The sequence below is a fragment of the Pongo abelii genome, chromosome 3 (assembly GCF_028885655.2).
Source record: "Pongo abelii isolate AG06213 chromosome 3, NHGRI_mPonAbe1-v2.0_pri, whole genome shotgun sequence".
NCBI classification, from domain to species: Eukaryota; Metazoa; Chordata; class Mammalia; order Primates; family Hominidae; genus Pongo; species Pongo abelii.
Genome location: NC_071988.2, coordinates 197,189,121 through 197,213,279, shown reverse-complemented (window position 1 = coordinate 197,213,279; position 24,159 = coordinate 197,189,121). Strand labels below are relative to the sequence as shown.

At 35.5% G+C, this 24,159-nt stretch overlaps 1 protein-coding gene across 7 annotated transcripts in view; it reads right to left on the bottom strand.

The window, feature by feature from the left end:
• The window catches only part of ADAM29 (ADAM metallopeptidase domain 29), a 105,209-nt gene extending 81,701 nt beyond the window's left edge, over positions 1–23,508 (bottom strand). For 2 of the 7 annotated variants that reach the window (XR_008524880.1, XR_008524881.1), the window contains exons 1-3: positions 23,396–23,492; positions 19,390–19,519; positions 10,665–10,854 (exon numbers count right to left, since the gene is read on the bottom strand). The gene's annotated coding sequence lies outside the window, so the exon portion shown is untranslated. Of the gene's footprint in view, positions 1–10,664; positions 10,855–19,389; positions 19,520–23,395 lie in introns of all 7 variants that reach the window. The other 5 variants (XR_008524883.1, XM_054554735.1, XM_054554736.1 and 2 more) reach the window with 4 other exon arrangements.
• Between the last annotated feature and the right edge of the window lie 651 nt (positions 23,509–24,159).

The following is a 24,159-nucleotide window of genomic DNA, read 5'->3' as shown; positions in this document are numbered from 1 at the left end:
TTGGTTTTGAAATGTAAGAAGGACATGAGATTTGTGAGGGGCCAGGGGTAGAGTGATATGGTTTGGCTCTGTCTCCCCCCAGTCTCATCTCAAATTGCAATCCTTATTTGTCAGGAGAGGGACCTGGTGGTGATTTGATCATGAGGGTGAACTTCTCCCATGCTGTTCCCATGACAGCGAGTGAGTTCTCAGGAGGTCTGATGGTTAAAAGTGTGGCACTCTCCCTGCTCCCTGCTGCTATGTGAGACGTGCCTTGCTTCCCCTTCCATCATCATTGTAAGTTTCCTGAGGCCTCCCCAGCTATGTGAAGCTGTGAGTCAATTAAACCTGTTTCTTTATAAATTAGCCAGTCTCACATACTTCTGTATAGCAGTGTAAAAACAGATTAATACAGTATTTTTAAATTTGATATAGGGAACCAACCCATGGGGACAGGCTTCACTGTATTAGGCAACATCACCACAATAACCTGACATTTATCAGACACATCAGGTGATTGCATCAGGATTTCCATGATTCTTTTAATCCAGAAGCAGGTCAGTTTTTAAAAACACTGCTACCTTTACCCCAAGACCAAGATAACAAGAATTATTAGGTAGACCAGAATGAAATTAAATAATTTGAAATTTCTTTTTTCTTATACCATCTATAATCCTTAATTTAACAGGCTGTATTTGTACAAATGGAAATTAAATTCATGGTAAATAGAATCTTATCTCAATTGACCCTCTGAATTTATAATAATAACCATATAAAATAATAATAATAACCATATAAAAATAATAATAACCATATGAAAGTTTGTACTGCAGATTAAAACATAGAAATTTATTCATAAAAACTTAATGATGATTTTCTAACTAATGGTATATATTTATCATTCTTGAGTATGATACCACTTAAAACAATGGTTATACACCATGCTAAAAGGCTTGACTGATTCCCTTTACTAGTTATGAATGCATAATCATTTTCATAGGTCAATAGATTTGTCTTTGTTTATTTGGCTTTGCTTGGATAAATGGAATGTATAATCATGACCATGCTGAAAATGTCACATTTAAAGTCAAATATTACTTAAATAGGTCTTATAAGCCCTGTTTTAGGCAAAAAGATCCCACTTCACATGTGAAGTGATGTCTATTAAGTGCTTCTAGAATATGTAATTAATGTCACTAAATAATTAATATCACTTTTAAACAGGCAAGGAATGTTGGCAAAATAGAAGATCCTAGTATGAAAAAAGTCAGAGAGGCTTCAAAGAAATCTGAGAAAAATACTTTGTATGGCTCTTTTTTCTGATCTTTATAAAAAAGCAGATAAAGGCTGTAAAAATAATTCTGACTCACACTAGTAGTTTTAATTATAACATTAAGGACTTTATGGACCCTACAGGCATATGTTAACCCTCAAGTTTTAATATCATATGGCTGTCATCATGGTAACATTGTGGTTTTGTCTATTAATATCTCATTATATCTGCGTAAATAACTCTAAATAAGCAAACCTTCATGTTAATGATACCAAATCTAAAAGTAGCTAAATAAGCTGATGTGAACAAGTCTTTGACCAGAGGAGGTACTGAGAAAGCAAAACTAATATCTTGTTCTGCCACCATGAGGTGTGATCATGCACTTACTTCACTTCCCACAGCCCTGGAAGAAAACTAACCACTTTACCCTGAGATATTAAAAACAATAGCAAAAACAGTGTACCTTGAAATATACCCGTAACTATGTAAAATCTACCCTTTATATATGTTTCTGACCCCTCAATAAAAGGGAAAGAAGGGGGGAAGGAAGAAAGAAAAGAGGGAGCAAGGTAGGGAAGTAGGGAGGAAAGGAAGGAAGGAGAGAGGAAAGGAGGGAGGATAGAAGGAAGAGAGGGAGAAAAAGGAAAGATTGTATTCATAAAATTTGCAACACTGACTTGTGATCAGTCTTGTGTTTCTGATAATCATGTGAGAAAATGGCTATTTTTCCACCAGTTAACTATAAACTTGGTAGCCTCAGGCTTGTTTGTTTCTTTCCATCTAAATATGTATTGTGTCTTTTATTTGGATAATCCATCCTCGTGAAATCTGATCTGCCTTTCAAGCTTTTGTAGGTAAACTTTATTTTTTCCATGATGTCCTGATTTTAGGAAATGTGAACAATTGATGAACGTAACTCAAAATGAAATATTATAAATTATTTTACATCTCTCAATTCTAATGAACAATTGCCAAAACCCATTTATTTTATTATTTTCATTCAAAGGTATGTGATAAAATATTTTCTGACTTGTTTAAAAATAAAAATGGCATTTATTTGCAAATGCTGGCTTGGAGGGAAATCTATACTTGAAATATTAAAGGGGAAAATATCCAGTTGTTTGATGATTCATTTTTCTGTCCTATTTTCAGAATATTCAAACCATAATAATAAAACTTTGACTATTCCTTATTCTAGATGATTTCTGAAGGAGGTAATTAAAGTCTCTTCTTAGCCAACATCAGTACTTCATGAATTAGACAGTGTTTTGAGGTGGGCTGTTAGAAAAGGAAGTGGAAAAGAAAGTATATATTTATAAGTACTATGATCAAAAAAAGAAGTGCTACTATCTGTGGTGGATTGGATGGTGGCTCCCAAAAAGATATGTCCCATGTCCTAACCCCAGGAACCTGTGAATGTACTCTTATTTGGAAGAAAGACTCTTTGCTGATAAATAAGTTGAGGACCTTGATATGAGATCTTCCTGGATTATGGTGTGCCCTAAATCTAATGACAAGTGCCTTTATCAGAAAGGAGAAGGCGAGAAGACACAGTCACAGAGAAGGCCATGTGGAGACCCACATAATGATGGAGACAAAGACTGCAGTAATGCTGCCACAAGCCAAGGAATTCCTTGAGCCACCAAAAACTCAAAGATTCAAGGAAGAATTCTGCCCCAGAGTCTCTTCAGAGGGAGCTTTTCCCTGCCGACACCTGGATTTTGGACTCTTCAACTCCAACATTTTGGGAGAATGAAATTCTGTTGTTTTAAGCCACCAGTTTCTGGTGATTGTAATGGCAGCCCTAATAAAACATTATACCAACAATCCCCTGTTTTCTTATCCTGAGCCCCAGTCAAGGTATTCAGATGATCTCATGATCATCTTGTAATTCATATTTGGTACAAGCATGTCTTAAAACAAGGTCATCTGAGTAGTATACGTTTATCTTTGTTTTGCTGTACATTTTATGAAAACATTATTTTATGAAACCTAAGCAAAGTCTGAATATTTAAAAAAGGAGAGAAACGTAGAGCACTTCTGTCTATACAGAAGTTTTTCCTCCTCCTTCATAAAAATGATATTACAAATAAAACCTTAAGAAATCCACCATGCATCCCTTCACTCTCAAGTCTTCTTAATTGCTCATCTACTTCTCTAATATTTTGGTTTAGGGTGGCATTACTGGACTTAGGAACAGTATTTTCACATTCCCATTCCATTTCTCTCTGTTCCATCCTTAGTTAACTTCCCCAAATTCTTTAGTTTCATATCTTCCACATAATTCATTCTACCTAGTAGACTTCTTGCCCCGCCCCAAAATTTCTTGGTTTTTTAATATTTAAATCTTCCTTCTTATTTGTTATCTCCACTTTGAATTTTCCTTGTGGCCATATCCACATGCTGAAATGTTCATTTATATTTAGAGATCCTTCAAATAATCATTGTCCCCAGTGTCTTTTCAGATATAGCTAGTCAGAATATTTCCTCATATTCTTCAGCTGCAGTCATGAAAATCTTTCATCATCTCTAATATCTATTATTGCACAAGACCATGCAGCTGCCACCACACTTTTGTTGGACTACGAACAATGAAATATCATTAATTTCTGAAAAACTTGCCCTAACCTGTATCACTTGCTTCTTTTACTCCTGGCTTTTAACATTGCAATTTGTCATAATGTTTTAATACCTTATTCAAGTGGTGTGGCAGGCACTAATTAGTTGCTATTCTGAGATCCTTCTTATATGAAAAAGTATAAAATGTGATTTGGATAAGGAATAGGAACTGCTTCAATCCGAGGCTCAGAAAATGCTTTCTGAGAAAAAAAAAAATATTCTGAAATTTGAAATGCTTAGGAACTAGCCAGGTGAATAGGGTACGTAAAGAAATGAGGTAGCAGCATGTACGAAGACATTCAGAGGAAAGGAAATATGATCTGTTTGAAAACCTTAAAGAATACTGTAGTTTTTGGTATAGAAATTCTGGTTGAGAAATCACCTGATAAAATGGGAGAGATGGCCTGGTTTGACTACAGATGTTTAGGTTTATAAAAGGTTATTTTTCACAATATAAAAGTCAGATGTTTTTGAACTTTGACAACTAAAAAAGAGTAAAATAACTTAGGATTCAACAGTAAGAATCTTTAGAAATATATCAAAGTAATATGATTTTTAAAAATAGAATGGAAAATTGATGATAGCTGCAAAAATAGCTAGGAGTGTTTATAAATGAATACATCATCATTTCCATAACTCTCTTTGGTGGCCTAGATGGCTAACGGCTTGACACAGTTCATTCTAGCTTTAGGATGTGAAGTGAAGGAATTAGTGACCTCTTTCATTGAGGAAGAAGGCTCTATGGAAATTATTTGCAAATTGTGAGTAAAGATTTTACTGGTTCTCAGAAAAAAAAGATTTTACTGGTTCTGTACATAATGCAACAAGTAAGTACCAATGTGTACGGCATGACATCTATTTAAAATGTGTTTTTTTATAATAGAAATTAAAACCCCCTTGTACTAAGAAGTGAAAAACAGTGAAATTAATTTACCTGTAGTAACAAATTGATTATTTTTAGAGGAGAGAATCTGGCATTGATTCTTGCTCCTGTTGTTCAGGAAAGTCACATTCTTCTGGAATGAGAGGAACTCATTATATTTAAAATATTATCATAGATGATAAATTCTCATTGTTCTATATTGGCATAAAAATGCTCTTTTAAACTGAACAAGATCACTCTCCAAATCATTTTTTCCTCCTAGGATAGCACTTAGTGATATGAGCATAGTTGAAAAAAATATATAAGGATATCATGCCCATGTCTTTTTGGTGACATGACATGAACTTTATGCTTCAATAGAAGGTAAATTTTAGTTGTAATGTGGAATAACAATGAAAAAAAATAGTACCGTTTAGGAGGCTTTATCTTATCCTTGCCATTCAAATACAAGTGGGAGCAACTTAGAACAAATACATAGGTAGTTTTTTACTGCAATGTTTTGTCAATAAAATAAAATAACGTTTTAAAGTTATAATGAGTTGCCAGGGCAGGGGAGGAGTGAGGGGGGAAGTTTACAGTGGTAATAGAACATAAACGAAGTAAATTTAGGAAATGGTATATTCTGCTAAAGTAGTAAACTTCATAAAATGTTGTTTCAAAAAAATGTCAAATAAGTAACAAATTTATCTTCGTTAAGTAAAAATTAAGATAAATTAAAAATAATATTTTTTGACATTTCAAAATCTTATTTAGTCACTTTTCTTTGTTCTACATGTTAAAGAAAACTGCTCAAAAACTTCTTTCACTTTTTGCTTTTATTTGGGAATTCAAGTCGAAATTACATTAATATTATAGAGACAGAATTTCCACAATGAAAGTTGATTGCTGGATTTCAACTATCTACTCTCAGAGGGATACAGTGAAAGAGACTGAATTGCTGTTATTGAGGGTCTACAATGCCATTATTTATTAGATTGACCTGAATCCCAATTTTGCCCTGGGCTGTTGTGATTTGTAACCGTTGTCCCAGTGTACTTATTAAAATTGACTTCCTTTTGTTCTCAAAAGTATCCAGATTGGACAGTAAATTGTATGGTCACTCTATTTAGTTAATATTTGAGGCATACTTTTTATGTTTCTACCAGTGCAAACATAATTCTCATAAGCAAACTTGTCAGAGAAGTGCCCATTTTTCAAATGAATAAACTAAGCCTTCACATAAATAAGCAATTCATGTAATCCAGGAGCAAACCCCAAATTGCTGACTCAGAAGTCTACATCTTTCTATTTACAGAGGCACACAGCCTTTCCAATAATTGCTAAATGAATAATGAAGTGAAATACTGTGTTAAGTATTTGAAGGAAAGAGTAAATGGTAGGACTGCAGCACTGGGAATCTGTTGAATCAAAACTTCTAAATAGATTAAGTCAACCAGATTAACTTGCCTATTTCGTAAATATGGATAATTTTTATATTGCTTCCTAAATACCTAAGCCTCAACTGTATCAGAAAGCAGCAAAAGGCAAAACAAAAAACAACAAAATAAACAAACAAAAAAGTCTTACTAGACATTCACTATGAATGGGGTAGTAGGTTTACTTTAAGATAGAACATTTTAACTTGATGAAGATCTCCAAGAATGGTTCCCTGTGGTCCCAAACCTCATAGTGTCCCAAAAGTGTCCTGTGTATACATGGGCTTATTGAGTTTATGTTGTTTTTCTTATTTACATATTTTAATCTAACAATAAATTCTGAATTTCACATGGGAAGGTACCTTGAAATTTGATAAGCATTCAATGCATTTCTAATGACATATCGTGTATTATATGTAGACCCTTCTATTGTTATATAACTTTATTTTATTTGAGAACTGACAACAGAGAGATCTTATCTAAGGAGGTTGACTGGTTTTCCAAACAAGGGCTCCTCAATTGTAAAACTAGGGTATTTCGGTAAAAAATTTATAGCACTGGCAGCTCACGCTCCTCATAGCTTTGATGCCTCTAATATATGAACACAGTTACAACAATATGTACTATGTCTTTATCTCTATTGATTATGTATCTATCTATCATCTGTGTATCCATTTTTCTTTCTCTCTATCCATTCAAGTAATGTAATATGAACTAAAAGTATTAATTTTGCTTTAGTTCACAGCTTTCTAAGGGACTAGAGAATTGTTTCTATCTCTTTTAACCCATCTTTTTGCATCTAATTATAATATCAGAAAAGTTAGCTGTGGGACAAATTGAAGTACCCATTTCAGATGAACAGACTCACTAGACAAAAGACTGACAGACCCTGAAAAGTTAACTACAACAGCGGTTTTCAATTCCATCTGTGCATCAGCATCTCCTGCAGAAGATGGGAAACCCCAGACCTGAGTCAGAATCTCTGCGGATGAAGCTCTGATATATTACTTATAAATATCACAACAGATATGTGGCTCATAGTGAAAAAATAATAAGATGAATTGAAAAAGAAGAGTTTTGGTTATAGAAAATTAAACTGCAATATCAGCGTTAAAATTTGTATCAGTTAAGATTATGATTGCAATCGACACTAGAAAAACCCAAGTGTTTTGAACTATAAGATTATGCATTAAAAAATAGAAATAAAAATACAAAGAAATAAAATGGTAAATATGGCAGAAATAGAGATTAAAATTAAAATGCTTTGTTTGAGATTTCTGATACTGAAATTATCAGAAAATGAGAAACTACAAACTTTATGATATATGCATTATATCATAATAATGCTGGTATATCAAAGAGAAATATAAGGTAATAAACTTCATAATTAATTCACTAATGATATTTAAAAATAGACTTGGCATATGAAAAAAAGCTCAATATGACTGATCATTAGAGAAATGCAAATCAAAAACACAATGAGATACCGTCTCACATCAGTCAGAATGGCTATTATTAAAAAGTCAAAAAAAAACAGACGCTGGTGATGTTGCAGAGAAAAGGGAACACTGTTGGTGGGAATGTAAATTAGTTCAACTATTGTGGAAAGCAATGTGGCAACTCCTCAAAGAGCTAAAAACAGAAGCACCGTTCAACCTAGCAATCACATTACTGGGTATACCCCAGAGGAATATAAATCATTCTCCTATAAAGACACAGCACACCTATGTTCATTGCAGCGCTATTCACAATAGTAGAGACACAGAATTAACCTAAATGCCATCAATGGTAAACTGGATAAAGAAAATGTGGTACATGTGCACCATGGAATACTGTGCAGGCATAAAAAAGAAAGAGATAATGTCTTTTGCAGGAGCATGGGTGGAGCTGGAGGCCATCATCCTTAGCAAACTAACATAAAAACAGAAAACCAAATACCGCATGTTCTCAATTATAAGTTGGAGCTTAAGGATGAGAACATATGGACACAAAGAGGGAACAATAGACATTGGGGCCTCCTTAAGGATGGAGGAAAGGAGGAGGGAGAGGATTAGGAGAAATATCTACTGGGTACTAGGCTTAATACCTGGGCGATGAAATATTCTGTAAAACAAACTCCTGTGACATGTGTTTACCTGCACAGCAAACCTGCTCGTGTACCCCTGCACCTAAAAGTTTTTTTTTTTTTTTTAAATAGAGTTTGGTAGGCATGTAACTTCTTGACTTTTCTATGATTTAACATATCACAAAAGCTCCTTTTCCACCTCATGTTAGATAGTCATAAGCAATTCAAGTTAAACTCAATTATTTCAGTATTCTTTTGTCACCTCAAATTTACATTTAGGGAGCTCAAGAAGCTTCTCTTTCACTTCTCTCTAGAATTTTCTTTTCTAAAAGTTTGTATGACCACTATATATAGTGAGGAAGGAGCAAAGTCCCAGCCTGTGGATGTGCTCTGTCCTCTGCTGGGATCCTATTCTCCACCCTTTCAGGCAGAGAGTTTCTTGTTATCCCAGACCCCCTTCTGCTCACTAGCTTCATGGTCCAATCTAATTTATTCTCTAGATTCTTCTAATCACAATTACAAAACATCCTCAGAGCCATTTGCTTTCTGTTCCTTAACTTCCACTCTCTGCCAGTTAAGGAAATGTGAGATTGCTCCTCTTATCTGACCAAATCACATGGGACCTATCTGTGAGGATGTTCCAAATCCATTCTTGGCCCTAGGAGATTTGGGGAGATTTTTAGGTTTCCTAGATGATCAGGTATGAACACACAATAAGTCTTATCTATTCGTTGATTCCTGACATCCTTTCTTTTCATCGTTCCATACTGTGGCTAATTTTGAGATGAAAGAACTGCTTTCCCAGATCTCATTAGTGTCTAGCCCTTTGGTTTCCTCCTCAGACTTTCCCCTTTTTTCACTGCAAAATTTTCATTTAGTTTGGACAAAGGGGAAAAGAAGGATGGGAAAAAATAGTCCTGCTTCCTAAAAGATCATTCAAAATCCTTACTTGGCTTATGCTATGGTCTGAATGTATGTGTCCCCCAAAATTCATATGTTGAAACTTAAACCCCAATGTGATAATATTAAGAGGTGTGACCTTTGGGAGTGATTGGGTCCTATGGGCTGTGGCCCCATGAATGGGATTAATGTCTTTGTAAAAGAGGCCTGAGGGAGCTTGTGAGGCCTTCCTTTCTACCATGTGAGGATACAGACTTGGTTACAGCAGCCCAAATAGACTGAAGTAGCTTACCGCTAGATCCTAATATTGGAAGTTATAAACCAAGAATTGTTACATCTTTACTCTCTGATTATACTTTCTCCCCATTCAGGAAAACTTCATATATTGTCATTCCTTTTTTTTTCTTCTTCTTCTTTTTTGAGACAGAGTTTCACTCTTGTCACCCAGGCTGGAGTACAATGGCATGATCTTGGCTCACTGCAACCTCCGCCTCCCAGGTTCAAATGATTCTCCTGCCTCAGCCTCTTGAGTAGCTGGGATTAGAGGTATGTGCCATCACACCTAGCTAATTTTGTATATTTAGTAGAGATGGTTTTCACCATGTTAATCAGGCTGGTCTCGAACTCCTGACCTCAAGTGATCTACCTGCCTTGCCCTCCCAAAGTGCTGGTATTACAGGTGTTAGCCACCATGCCTGGCCTCATATATTGTCATTTCAATAAAAATAAATGTGGAAAAATATTTCATTTCAATGAAAGTAAATATGAAAATTTAAATAAAATACAAATGAGAAAAATACATTATAGTTAATTAACCAAAACATTCAAAACAGTCTCTCCCACTCTCCCTCTCACTGTGTGTATGTGTGCGTGTGTGTGTGTGTGTGACAGAGACAGAGAGAGACTGGGTATAAATTATGGTAGGTACTAACCAGAGAGATTTTTTTTAAATGAAAATATAGACAAACAGAATTAATTACAAAGTTTAAAATATTAGCTTTTAAGGTATTCTCGGTGTAACATTGAATATGTGTGTGATCTTGGTTATATTTGGTTGGTGGAAATACAATGTAAGAAATTAGTAGATATGCATAAACAATTTTTGTTAATAGAAAGTTATGTTTCTGTCAACAATATATTTGGAGACTCTGGTAGGGAAAATATATAGATTCATGTGGCTACAAGAAAAAGGGAGAATCTGGTGCTCAGTTTGGGAGACATTTATCTCAAGGATATATTCGATAGGAGAGTTTGAATTTTTAATCAAAAAGAAATTCAATGAATCTGAGAATTAAAATTCAGAACGTTATTTTGAAATTGAGATGTGCCTTTTGTTTTTAATTTGGATGTGATAAGACCTAGTTCAATAAACCAAACATGTATTTATCCACATTTTTTCACCTTTCACGCTTGTCGGCATTGCTGTTTAGAAGTAAGTCTAGGATAGAAAATGTCTGCGCACATGCCAGTGTTAGCATTTCAGTGAGTCTGGTTTGGTGATGATTTTGTGCCTCTGCTTATTTGTTTTACCTGCTCCTTTCCACTGCGAAAGAGGTCTGATTCCACGCAAAGAGGACTGGATGGGGGCTCAATCAAATTTGTTTCCTTGCTGATGGTTATACGATCACAGGAGTATTGACGAGTTATGCACTGGGAGTTTTCACTTCAGTTTTTGTTCACAATTCGTGAGACTGCAGGGAGAACATGTTTTGTACTCTACCTGAAATGAGAAATGAAGACTGTGAACTGCTGAAGAAGATTGGAAGAGGAAATTAGACAGATAAAGCTTAAAGTCAGCAGTTTGATTAGCTAAAACTTGATAACTACACACAAAAGTGGAAGGCTGAAAAAAAATTCATTGCTTTCTGAAGTACATGGAAAAATAGTCAAGAGAAGTTTAAATGCACAAATATAAAATTTCCCAGTAGAAAATCATTCTTTTACATCAAAATTGTCAGTGTTAGTGAGCTATTTGAATTGTTAAATCTAGAGTACATTTTCAAAGTACAATTTCTGATTCTAGGAGAAAAGGAGTCATTTCAAAAAAAGAGTTGGCCATTTGTGAAAAACAAAATTAATAGTTGAAGGAAAAAAGACATAGTTACCTTTTAAACATAAAAACTGAGGCTTTTAACTCTTATGTAAATTTAATTTTTAAAGACTTTAATATGACATTCCAAGTTTTGATACAAAATTGCTACCTTTTTGGAAAAATAATTTTGCTTTATAAATTATTATTACTCATCTATTTGTTCATTAAATAATCAGTAAGCAGCTGCCAGACAAGGTGCTAGGGCCTTTTCCATTAGATGAATGAACTCAAGTTATTCAGAGACAAGAATGAAGAGACATTATTAAAATTTTAACACAATGTGAAAATTGCTTTAATTGTTCAATTTAAAGTATTTTTGAGTGCTTATTTAGCTTCAAGCTTTATATCATGAGTAGGGACAGAGTTTCATATATAGATATATATGAGAGAGGCTGGGAGCGGTGGCTCACGCCTATAATCCCAGCACTTTGGGAGGCCGAAGTGGGCAGATTACTTGAGGTCAGGAGATCGAGACCATCCTGGCTAACACGGTGAAACCCCGTCTCTACTAAAAATACAAAAAAATGAGCCAGGCATGGTGGCAGGCGCCTGTAGTCCCAGCTACTTGGGAGGCTGAGGCAGGAGAATGGCGTGAACCCGGGAGGCGGAGGTTGCAGTGAGCAGAGATCGGGCCACTGCACTCCAGCCTGGGTGACAGAGCGAGACTCCGTCTCAAAAACAAACAAACAAACAAAAAAAAAATAGCCAGATGTGGTAGCATGTGCCTGTAATTTCAGTTCCTTGGGAGGGTGAGACAGAAGAATTGCTTGAACCCAGGAGACAGAGATTGCAGTGAGCTGAGATCGAGCCACTGCACTCCAGCCTGGGCAACAGGGTGAGACTCTGTCTCAACCAAAAAAAAAAAAAGGGGGAGAGAGAGATATGTGAGAGACAGAGTGAAGGAAAGATGTATAAACAATGAAATTATGTAAATCCTATACAAAAATGAGGCAGACAGGTGGGAAGGACTCCCCAGAAATACTCCAGCTTTCCCGGGCACTGGGGTGGAAACTCAGGAAGTTCCTGTGGGTTTTGCAGCAGGGAGGAGCTTAGCCCCTCCTCTTCCTGTGTGGAACCTGGGATTCAAACTGCGAGGCGAGAAGCGCACCAGCAGGGACTCTGGCTTTGTGGAGAGTCTATGTTTCCCCCTTTTTCCATTTTTCTCACTCCTCAAATCGTCCGCTAGCCTAAATATTCGTAGCTGTGTGATAAGGACCTCATCTTGAGCTGAACTAATGAAAAGTCCTGCAACAAAAAGACATTTTATGTTTTACAAAGTGATCAGAAAGAGGTGGCTGGGTCTTTTTGAAAGCATCAGAATATGCTTTCTAAAGAAAGTCAACTTTATGCTTCAAAAAGGTGGTACAAAATGTGCCTTATCAACTGATATGGAGTAACCAGGAGTGTACTTCACAGAAGAGGTAAAGATTGAGCAGATTATTGAAACAAAATAAGGAAACTGTCAGGAAAACAAAGAGGAGAGGATATTTTACCGAGAAACCAACATGTGCAAAAACAAGAAAGTGCAAATTAGCAGATGGCATTCCGGAAATTTAAAGTAATCTGGCACTGACCAAGGCAGCCTTAGAAATCCCCCTAAACTTGACTAAAGTTTAGACAAGTTTCTTCCTGACTCTAGGCCCTTGATCTCTCGTTTCTTAGAGCAGTTACTTTAGAAAAGTTAAAATTGTAAATTCTTTCTCTGCAGCTTAGAGATGTAAATCTTCTCTTGCAAGTTTTACAGACTAGGAATGTCTTTCTCCAGGTCCTGAGAGTCATCCTTTTGAAAATATTCACCAAGAAAGATGGAGTGCCTTTATCCAGTCTCTATAGAAATGTAGGAGCTTAACTTAGATAAGCACGTATTAGCAAACACAGATGGCCGAATCATGTTTACCAACCTCCCTGCAAAGTTCTCTAGTACTTTGTCATTAAAAACTGTCCCCTCTTTTGTTTCAGGGGAGTTAAATTTTGTGTCTCTCCCCTATTGCAATAGTCTTGCCTCCCTCTGCAATTGTCTTTGCCTGTCAACTCTGGCTGTTGTCTTTTTTTTTTTTTGTTGTTGTTGTTAGAGCACATGACAGGGAATTTGTAGAGATAGGTAATGTTAGGGTCACCCCAACCAGACTGTTCCCCCTCCCTTCCTATGGGTCTTACCATGCAGTCCTTGGTGACATCCACACAGCTCCCCTAGGGCTAAAGACAAACCCCCCTTCACTGACTTCTCCAGTAACTGTCCAGTTACATGATGCGGTTAACATGTCTGTTCACCTCGCATAACAAATCTCGCAGAAAACATCTCCAGGATGCGGTCAAGACACCTGCACACCTATCTCAGCTCCCCCACCCTGACCCTGTTCCTCGCCCTATAAAGCCCTGCAATAGTCTGTAAGCAGGGCTGCCTCCTCTGCTTTTATCAGGAGGTAGCCCAGCAGGACTGACAATAAATCAGCCTGCCTGAACTCGGCTGTCCTTCCAATTATCCCTTACAGGTAATATCCAGAAAATGAAGGTTTTTGTATACCCTTAGGGGAAACGTTTTAAGCAGGGAAGAGGAAGACAAACTGATTTGGAATCCTAGGACTGGAGGAAAGCCAAATTATAATGGCAGCTTGTCTTATATTCCCCCACCGAACAGAAGACCACACAGGCCTAGTGTTTCCCAGCCCATAATCTAGCAAAAGAAGGTGGCTCAGAAAGGATTAAGCCTCCCTTGGATCAAGTGCATGTCCCTCCAATAATACCAAGCAGGATTCCACCAGCAAGAGGAATCAATCAAGACCCAGTAAACATAGAGGGGCCAGTAGAAGCAATCTCTCACCAGGCTCATCCTGAAACCCCACTCCCACATCCAGGAATACCCAGGTACCTGTGCACCAACCAGCAAGGGGGACTTCGCCATAACAAGGGGTGTGTAGACTAGCCCAAGAAATATATTATAAAATACTTCTAGAACCAGTAAGTGAGTTCACCAAGGCTGCAGGTTACAAGATCAACAAACAAAACTTAATCACAATTTGTATGCAAACAAGGAATATTTAGAAATTGAAATTAAAACTCAACTACCATTTGCAATCATTCCAAAGAAAATTTACTACTTAGATAGTAATATAACAAAACATGTACAGAATTGACATGGTGAAAACTACAAAATGTTAATAAGGGAAATTTTTTTAAATCAAATACTGATAGAACATTCAACATAGTAAAGGTGCCAATTCTCCCCAAATTGCTTTATATTAGTTTGGTGCAAAAGTAATTGCAGTTTTTACCATTAAAATTAATGCCATTTAAAAAAAACACAATTACTTTTGCGCCAACAGGTGTAAGCTACTATAAATATTGATATGCAGGTTTTTGCATAAACATAAGTTTTTAGTTGGGCAAACACCTAAAAGTAGAGTGGCTGGGTTGATAGTGAGTGTATAAGGAACTGTCAAATAGTTCAAATGGGCTGTACTATTTCCTAACACCTGTGTTTGAATGTTCCAGTTTGTCTGCGTTCTTGCTAGCACTTGGTATTTTGAGTATTTTTAGCCACTCTAAGAGATTTGTTGTGGTATCCAGTTGAGTTTAATTTGCATTTCACTAATGACTAATGATACTGAGTATCTTCGATAAGCATATTTGACATTTATGTACATTCTTCGGTGGAATGTCTGCTGAAATATTTTGCCTAGTTTGTACTGTTTTTGTATATTATATTTTGTATTGTTTTTTGTATATTTTACTGAATTTTAAGAGTTCTCAATATATGCCAAATACAAGTCAGAGAGGGTTCATAAAGACAATAGAACTATTTAATCAAAAGGTGATAGCCATATAGATAGCACTGTAAAACTGCAAATGAGGATTTTTACATAATAGAAATTGAAACTGGGGAAACAGTATTATCTTTTGTTGTTATGTTTCCTTTTTTTTTTTTTTTTTTTGGACATGGTCTTGCTCTGTCACCTAGGCCAGAGAGAAGTGGTGTGATCATAGCTCAGCCTCCTGAGTAGCAGGGATTATAGGCTTGCACCATGACACTCGCTAATGGTTTTTAATGTATTTGTTAAGATGGAGTCTTACTATGCTACCCAAGCTGGTCTCGAACTCCTAGCTTCAAGCAATCCTCCCCGGTCAGCCTCCCAAATGTTGTTTTTAATACTGTTTTAGAGTGTCAACACTCTGAGTTTAAAAACTGGTATTTTAATGGAAAACGTAACTCATCTGTCCTTATACTTTTGCCTTATTAAATCTTCATAGTTAAATATATCTTATTTTCAGAATTTGAGAAAATTAAATAATATTCATATAATTTAATCATATTGACAACTAGGAGAAGTTTCTTTAGGCTAAGTAAACTTGTGTACTTATGATCGGAAGGCAGAGAAGTGATCTGAGCATCAATCTGAAGCATCATCGATATGGCTTTTTCTTTTGTAAAATGGGAATGATAATAGTAATGTCTACCTCATACAGTGGTTTGGGAAGTTAAATACGATAAACCAGGTTAAATATTTAGGGCAGTGACTACCATTCTTATTCAATACATAATTGTTATTATGATTATTTTACAGTCTTTAAAATACTTCAATGGTTTTGCAAATCTCCACTTCACTCTATCTGTATAAAGATCCATACTCCTTTTTTTACACCAAATAGGAAATAAAGGATATAATTTTTAAAAAAAATGATTTGAAAGAAAGCTGACTTTCATTAGAGTGTGTCTGAAGCAGTGTTGTTATTGTGTGATCCCATATCAGAAGCATCTGTACCTGATACTTTGTTTCTATTTGTCTTTCAGCAAGCAAGGAAAACAGAAAGTACCCACTGTGATTTTCTAGTTATTTTCTAAGCCTTCTCAAGCAATTATTATCATCAATTTTCATCTAGCATTTTATCTTCTGTCTGGTTCACTTCTTTCTCAGGAGCACAAGTCTTTACGTAACGACGTGGGTAGCCACTTCCTTTTTCCTTTGAAATGGATACTTCTCCTGGCATTTTAATTTTGGCTCAAGTATAAGAGTTATCAAGACTCTCAGAATTAATAATGTAAACAAATTCTGTCAGAGAACATTTGAATTGGACGGTTCTGAAAGGGAAAAGTGCATAGTTTAAAGTGACTTCCTCTATCACACTGTGAGATATTTCCTTTCTTCCTTTCTTTAATAAAAGAACCATTTAATTACTCCTATATGTCTTAGCCATGGAGGTGTGGCTATATGACAGAAGAGGCAGATGGTCATGACATTTTAAATATTTTTAATATAAACTTTGTTTTTTAAAACCCTTTTAATTTACCGAAAAAAATGCAAAGATAGCACAGTTTCCATATATCTCCATACCCAGTTTCTCCTATTAGAAACATCTTACATTATATAATACATGTTTCACAATGAAAGAACCAATATTAACACCTCGTTATTAAATCCATGCCTTTTGTCAGATTTCCTTAATTTTTTCCTAATGTCTGTTTGTGGTTCCAAGGTCCCATCCAGGACACCACATTACAATTAGTCATGTCTTTTTCAGCTTCTTTGGCTATGGCAGTTTTGCCCTTTCCTTGTTTTTAATGACTTTGACAATCTTGAGGAGTACTGGGAGGGTATTTTGTAGGATGTCCCTCAATTAGCGTTTGATGATTTTTGGGGTTTTTTTAATGGTTAGACTAATTTATACATATTTGGAAGGCCACAAAGCTAAAGTGCCTCTTATTATATCAAGGCAACTGCTATCGACATTCCTTGTGACAGTTAATGCTGGCCTTCATCATCAGGCTTAGGTAGTATTTGTCCATTTCTCTAATGTAAAGTTACTCTTCCCGTTTTCCACACTGTAGCCTTTGAAAGGGTGTCACCTTGCATAGCCCACATGGAAGAAGTGGAGAATTATGCTTCTCCAGACTCCTAACATACAATAGGCTTTTAATGGTCTTTTTACTGCCTTTCTAAAATCTCATATAACTGAAATGATATACCATGTAGGCTTTTCAGACTGGCTTTTTTCACCTACAATTATGCACTTAAGGTTCATCCATGTCTTTTCATTGCTTAATGGTTCATTTCTCTTTATCACTAAACAGTATCCATTGTATTGATATGTCGTAGTTTGTTTATTCATTAGCATACTGAAGGCCATCTTGTGACTTACACTTTCTGATAATTATGAATAAAGCTGCTATATACATCGACATGCAGGTTTTTGTGTAGACATAAGTTTTCAAATCAGTTGCATTAATATCCAAGAGTATAATTTCTGGATGTTGAGGTAAGACTATGTCTAACTTTGTAAGAAACTCCCAAGCAGTCTTCCAAAACTAGCAATGAACGAGAGTTCCTGTTGCACTGCATCCTTACCAGATAACTGGTATTCTCCAATTTTTTAAATTTTAACCTCTTTAACAAGTGTGTAGCATCTTGTCTTAATTTGCAATTTCCTAATGACAAATATCTTGATAAAATTTTCCTATGCTTATTTGTCATCTGTATACGTTCTTTGATGACATGTCTGTCAGATCTTTCGCTCATTTTTTAATTGAGTTGTCTGTACTATTATTGTTGAGTGTTAAGTATGATTTACAACAAAGTCATTTATTTTGTATTTTGCATATTTCCCTCAGTCTGTGACTACTCTGTTCATTCTCTTAACAGTATCTTCTATCCTGAAAATGAAGAAAATTGCCTTCTTCTCACAGAAGATTGAGCTCAAAGAACTCGTGAAGACAGAGAAGATGAGAAGAAGTGGCCTTGGGAAGAATGACTTCTTGCAGAGCTGCAGTTCTAGCCTGTTATCCCCTTGAAGAAGAACTTGTCAAGCAGAGTGTGAGAACTTAGACACAGAAACCAGTAGTAGTGAAACATCAAGAGACCATGCCTGGAGGTAGGCATATAAATACAGTTATGTCCGACCCAGTGGACTAGGCTTGTGTGTTTAGGGAGTATACACAAGAAATGGTTCTTCTTTTCCCTTTCTTATGTTGTTGCTGAATACTTCGTGCACAAGGAAAAAAATCATATCCCAAAGAGAGAGTGATTGGCTTGTCCAGATTTTGTTGTTGTTCTTCCCTGTTATCTGATTAATGAAAGGAAGTATGTGTGGTGGAAAATATTTTTTAAAGATATATACATATATCATGCACAGTGTATAGGGGGGGATGCACAGGTAGGAGCTGGCAATGCAGAGAGGAGACATTGATCTGAAGAAACAGCTCCCAACAGCTTATGGGGCACTCACCCTGTGCTCAAGCAATCATCGTCAATGACAAAGTGGCCATTTAAGTTATAATTATATTAAATTAGTCCGAGCACAGTGGCTCATGACTGTAATCCCAGCACTTTGGGAGTCCGAGGTGGGTGGATCAGGATGTCAGGAGTTGGCGATCAGCCTGGCCAACATGGTGAAATCCCGTCTGTACTAAAAATACAAAAGTTAGCCAGGTGTGGTGGCACAGACCTGTAATCCCAGTTACAAGGGAAGGCTGAGCCAGGAGAATCACTTGAACTCGGGAGGCGGAGGTTGCAGTGAGCCGAGATCGCACCACTGCACTCCAGCCTAGGCAACAGAGCAAGACTCCATCTCAAAAAAAAAAATAATAATTAATTAATGCTAATAATTTGTATGTTTTATTTGGAGAGCTTGAGTAACTTTAGCTCCTCACTAAGCATATGTGTTTTTTTGGTTTTGGTTTTGTTTCTTTTTTCTTTTGGGTTGATCTGTAACATATTTGAGTATAAGAAATAGTGGGTTATTCTTTTGGCTTTGCTATTCAGGGTGAATTATAAAATATAAGTTTTTGTGAGATTTCAAAGATTATATTTCAAAGATTATATTAAAAGATAACATTGCTTACAGATTTAAAAGACGTGATTGTCACAAGAATGTGATAGTGGGGGGATAAAATAACTAACAGAATCAATATTTTTTAAGATAAAAATATTTATTTTATAAAAATAAAATAAAAATGGTTTCAAATATTTCAAATGGTAACTTTCTCTACCCACTGTCACAGCCATGAGGGTTTCTCTCTTACCTCTTCACAATGATAAGTTGGTGGGGTTCCTAGAAGTAAAAACCCACAAAAGTATGGAAGCCGCCATAAATGGCACCTCTCAGTTTCTTATCCTTGTGCTGATTGAAACTCAGCCTCATCAAAAAGCTTCAGCAGTTCAGAAGAATTACCTTATAAATGTTACCACCAGTTTATGGCTTCAGAAACTTCTGCTCCAAATATGCAGACTCCAGTTATGACCCTCTATATTTGCCTGTCTCCAGATTTCAGGATGATGATTTGCTCTATGACTTCAGTTCTCTAATGGGTCCAAGAAAATTCATTGATTTCAGTTTGTTCAGCTTTTTTTTCTCTTGTTGAAAGAGTGTATGTAACATTCAAGTTGATAAGCTATTGTCATCAAAACAGTTTTTAAAAATTGTATTTTGTTTACAACTTGTTTATTAAGACTTTATGGTGACAGTTACATTATGCTTATTAATGTTCCTGGTGACAGACCTTTATTTGAATTTTATATATGATTTAAATATGTCTTCATATTGGAAATATTTAAGGAATTTTAATACTTATGTTCACTTCCATCAAACCAAGATCCCAAAGGTTAAAAAGAATCATTAACTAATTTAGTAGTTGGAGACTCAATAGAGTGATTTCAATTGAGTTTGAACATTAAATTGTTATATTACCTGATAAGTCTGGCTTCCTAAAGTATCATTTCTTTATCTTATCATTCCACATTTTGAACTACATACAAACATAAAAATCATTTGAAAATGTACCTATAGCTTGGAAGAAATTTTAAAATTTAACCACATATGTATGTGTGTACACATGTGCACACACACGCAACTTATTCCCACAGGTATTTCCTGTAGCAGTTAATAATACACCTTCCATATATTACATATTTAGTAAAGCTTTTAAAAATGATTCAATTTATGTAAAACATACAAAGAAAGCATATTAATCTTTTACTGAGACGGGAAACTGACGGATCAAAATATATGCGAGTTGACATTGTTAGCCACTATCCTTAAGGTGGGTATCAGTTTAACATGGTAACATATCCCTGTTCACTTTTTGGATAATAGGCAGCGGGCTTTTGTGCGTCCATCTGGAAATTGGTTGTTGGGGACCATTCAATGATCTGGTTTTGGCCAAAATGCCCTTATGGGTTTGTCAGATAATATTATAATTCTTTGGCACCATGCATCAAGAGTAGTCCAGCAACAGGAAATGAAATTCATTTTCTCGCTAATGTTCGTTGAGTACAGAGGCCAGTTTGTCCTACATGTGTGCGTAATGTCACATACCTTTTTAAAAAGATTTCACTTGGGGCCACCAGAAGCCACTCTAAGTGGGCCAGAGGTGATTTTCATATTATAGCTTTTATTTCTCTTGTTGAAAAATTGTATGTAACATTTGCGTTGATTGGCTGTTTTCATAAATACCAGTTTTTAAAAACGTGTTTGTTTACATGTTGTTAATAAATTTTGTTTATACTCATCTTGTTTATACTTTCTGGTGACAATTCCATTGTGCTTATTATGCTATTTTTCTTACTGTGGAACCAAAGACTGGCATAGTATAATATTCTCTTTGAAATTCTTCAAAGATGTGGCCTCTGAGTGTTGTGGGTTAGAGATCTTGGTGAGAACTACCCGTTGGTGTAATGATCAATCGACATTTTCTTTTGCTTTGATGATGTCCCTTTTTGAACTGATATCCACCTTGATAATAGTCAACTTCTTAGGAACCATTAGAGTTATTAAAATACCTTTAATCTGCTAACCATTCTAAATTACGGATGATGTAAGATAATTACATTATCTTACTGCAAAGATACTTACATTAAGCATCTTTATTTTCTCTGAAGCTTTTTGAAATCATGAACTATCCCAAAACATTTCTACTATTAGCATATATAAACCTTCTTCCCTTTATTCATCCAGCAAGCTATGGGAATGGAAACAATTCTGTTATCTAAGAATATTTTCATCTCTGGAAAGGGGTCAAAATGGTGAGTTAAAATTTGTTCCAGTGTATTCTGCCTGATATTTTCTGATTTCATTCTTAGGATATGACCTACAAAGAAATCAAGATTAAATCTGGATTTCTGGGCATGCTTTAATCAATTTATTAGGGTGTTTTAATAAATCTACTAGATATTTAGCAAGCAGTGGTTAGGGGGCCATGAGCTTCCCTCTTCTAATGGAAGAAGATTAATAGTATTTAAAGTATTACAGTGATGAACAGAAACATGGAAAGAAGAAAGTAATTCAATTTTAGAAAGTAAGCCTACTTTGTTAGGAAATATTGCATATTTTTAAAGGGCAGCAAAGACTGGCAAAATAGGGAACCATTAAGTTTAAGGTAGAAAGTAAAACTGTTAGTAGAAGCTTCCATCAAGTTTCAACTTCCGCTTTCAGCTCAGGAAAGTAGGATTTTGAAATTGGGTTAGTAGAAAAATAGTTGCGTGATACTGGTTTGTTGAGATGGAAGAGATATTTGACTTGTTCGGATCTTTTATGTATGAATAGGTAACATGATTCATGATGATGCAGGCTCATAATGAGAGGTTGTTGAAGGGCTAATTTTTAAAGCATGAAATGCCTATATATGCATAAATTCTCAGATAAAGAGATTTGGTTAACAAAGATTTGGTCAAGTGATACAGTATTGTGTCAATTTCTGAAAGTCAACGTGGCATACAGAATAAGAAAATGACTCCTAAAATGCCCAAATGTGCATGTTCTTGTATAGTCCTCTCCCTTGAATATAAGTAGGATCTTTGAATATGATAAATGTCACTTGAGTGATTGGATTATGTAACACAGCAAAGGTGAAAGGGTTTTGCCGCTGTAACTGAGATCTCTAATTAGTTGACTTTGATTCAAAAGGGACATTATTCTGGATGGGCACTGACTTAATCAGGTGAAAGCCATAAAAGCAAAAGAATCTCTAACTAGCCTTAAAGAGAAACAGCTGTATTGAAAGCTGCCAGTAAAGAGGGAGAGACTCTAAAAGGAGAGGACCTCAATGCTACAACCACAAGTAACTAAATTCTACCAACAACATTAATGAGCTTGGAAGAGAACTTTGAGCTCCAGAAGAGAACTGCAACGTGGCTAATACCTTGATTTCGGCTTGTGAGACCCTGAACAAAGGACCTAGTTAAGCCTTACCCAAACTCCTCATCCACAGAAACTGTGATGTGATAAATGTGTGTTGTTTATGCACCTAACTCTGTGCTAATTTAATATCTAGCCATAGAAAATGAATACATTTGGAAACCCATTGTTGACTATAGTGAGTGAGACCCAAAGAATCGTCTCTAAAATCTCCTGGTTACTAACTAGAAAAATTCTGAATGGTTATGATCTTTCAGAAAAGAGAAATTTACCTCCTTGGGTTATATTATGCTTCAGATGATACACTTTACTTTGAGAAAAAATTTTAGTTCCCATCAGAAAGTTTATAGACTATTAGAGATAAAACAAGTAATTAGATGGATGGAGTCAGTCCTAGAGCTCAGCTAAACTTTAGAATACCACAAAGTATGGTAGAATATAGGGAAATGTAAGTTCCTTGAGGCCCTGGTTAAAGACTTTTAAAAATTAAGACAATGTCTCAATAAGCCCTAAGTCATAATTACCAGTGTACGTTATCGAATTTTTCAGAAGAAAGCAAACAGATGACTCTAAATTAAACAGATGCTAAAGGAACAGAAAACAGATTTACAGCTGTAAAATATGCAATTTCATTATGCGCCAAAGATAAAATAATATTTGAATTTGTTGCTACGGAGAAGTGGGAGATCATTATTCAATTTATACTCCTGAGATTCTGAACAAATTTATATCACTGCCCTGTGTTTTTTTTTTCTTTTTCTTTTTTTTTAAATTTAGAGAAGTACTACAAGGAATAGTACAAAGTTTCATTATTCATTTCTCAATTAGGTTTTCATCTATTGATTTTAGTGCTTTGTTAGGCCTTGGTTTTAGAGGGTATGGGGCAAGTTTGGGCAGATATTTGGAGGGTTTAGTCTGAAACTGATAGGTTCAGCTTAAATAGTATTACAAAATCAGTTTAATCTATGCCCAGAAGTATGACTACTTCTTTGACCTTCAATTTGTGTAAAGAGTACAGGTAAGTCAAGGTTTAGATAGCTATAACCTGCTTGTGATCGAGGGCGTCCTCAGGAAATGTGCAGGAAGAGGCCATCAGGAGAAATTTTATTTTACAAGAGATACTCACACCACCCCATTTGGTTAGTGGATGTGATGTCACAAAGGAGGAAAGAATGTTTCTCAATTAAGAGTCTGAGGGTGACAGTTATGCGCCGGGGCATGCAAAGTGTTTGAGGGTTATTAGAGGTACCCGGCACCTGATAGTTATTCAGTCCCAGGGAGAAGTTGGGTAACAATGTCAAGATGTATGACAGATGTCACAGGGCCTATCAATCAAAATGTTGAGTTTTTTTTTAACATTTAGAGAATGTTGCCTTTATGCAATGAAGGGACATTGAGTGCTTTATTCCCCTTGCAGAAATTTCATTAATTACTCCTATTTGTATTTGTTCCCTTTTGTTTCCTAGCTGTAAGAGTGAAATTATTTTTCCTATACTCTTTCAGTTTAAAGTGTATAAAACTGTCTTTTTCAAGAGTAATCTAGGGTTTAACAACTATAATGTTTTTACTTGAATTCCAAAGTAAACAGCATCTTTAGAAATTCTCAACATATAGACCATTGTTGCAGCTGTTTTTTTATTTTTAATTTTTTAATAATTAAATCTTTAAAGAAGAGTTGCAAAGATTGTAGAGTTTTCATATATGCTTCATCTAGCTTCCCCTAATGTTAACATCTTGAATAACCATCATACATTTATTAAAAGTAAAAAATTACCATCTGTTTAATACTATGGAATAAGTTACAGACTT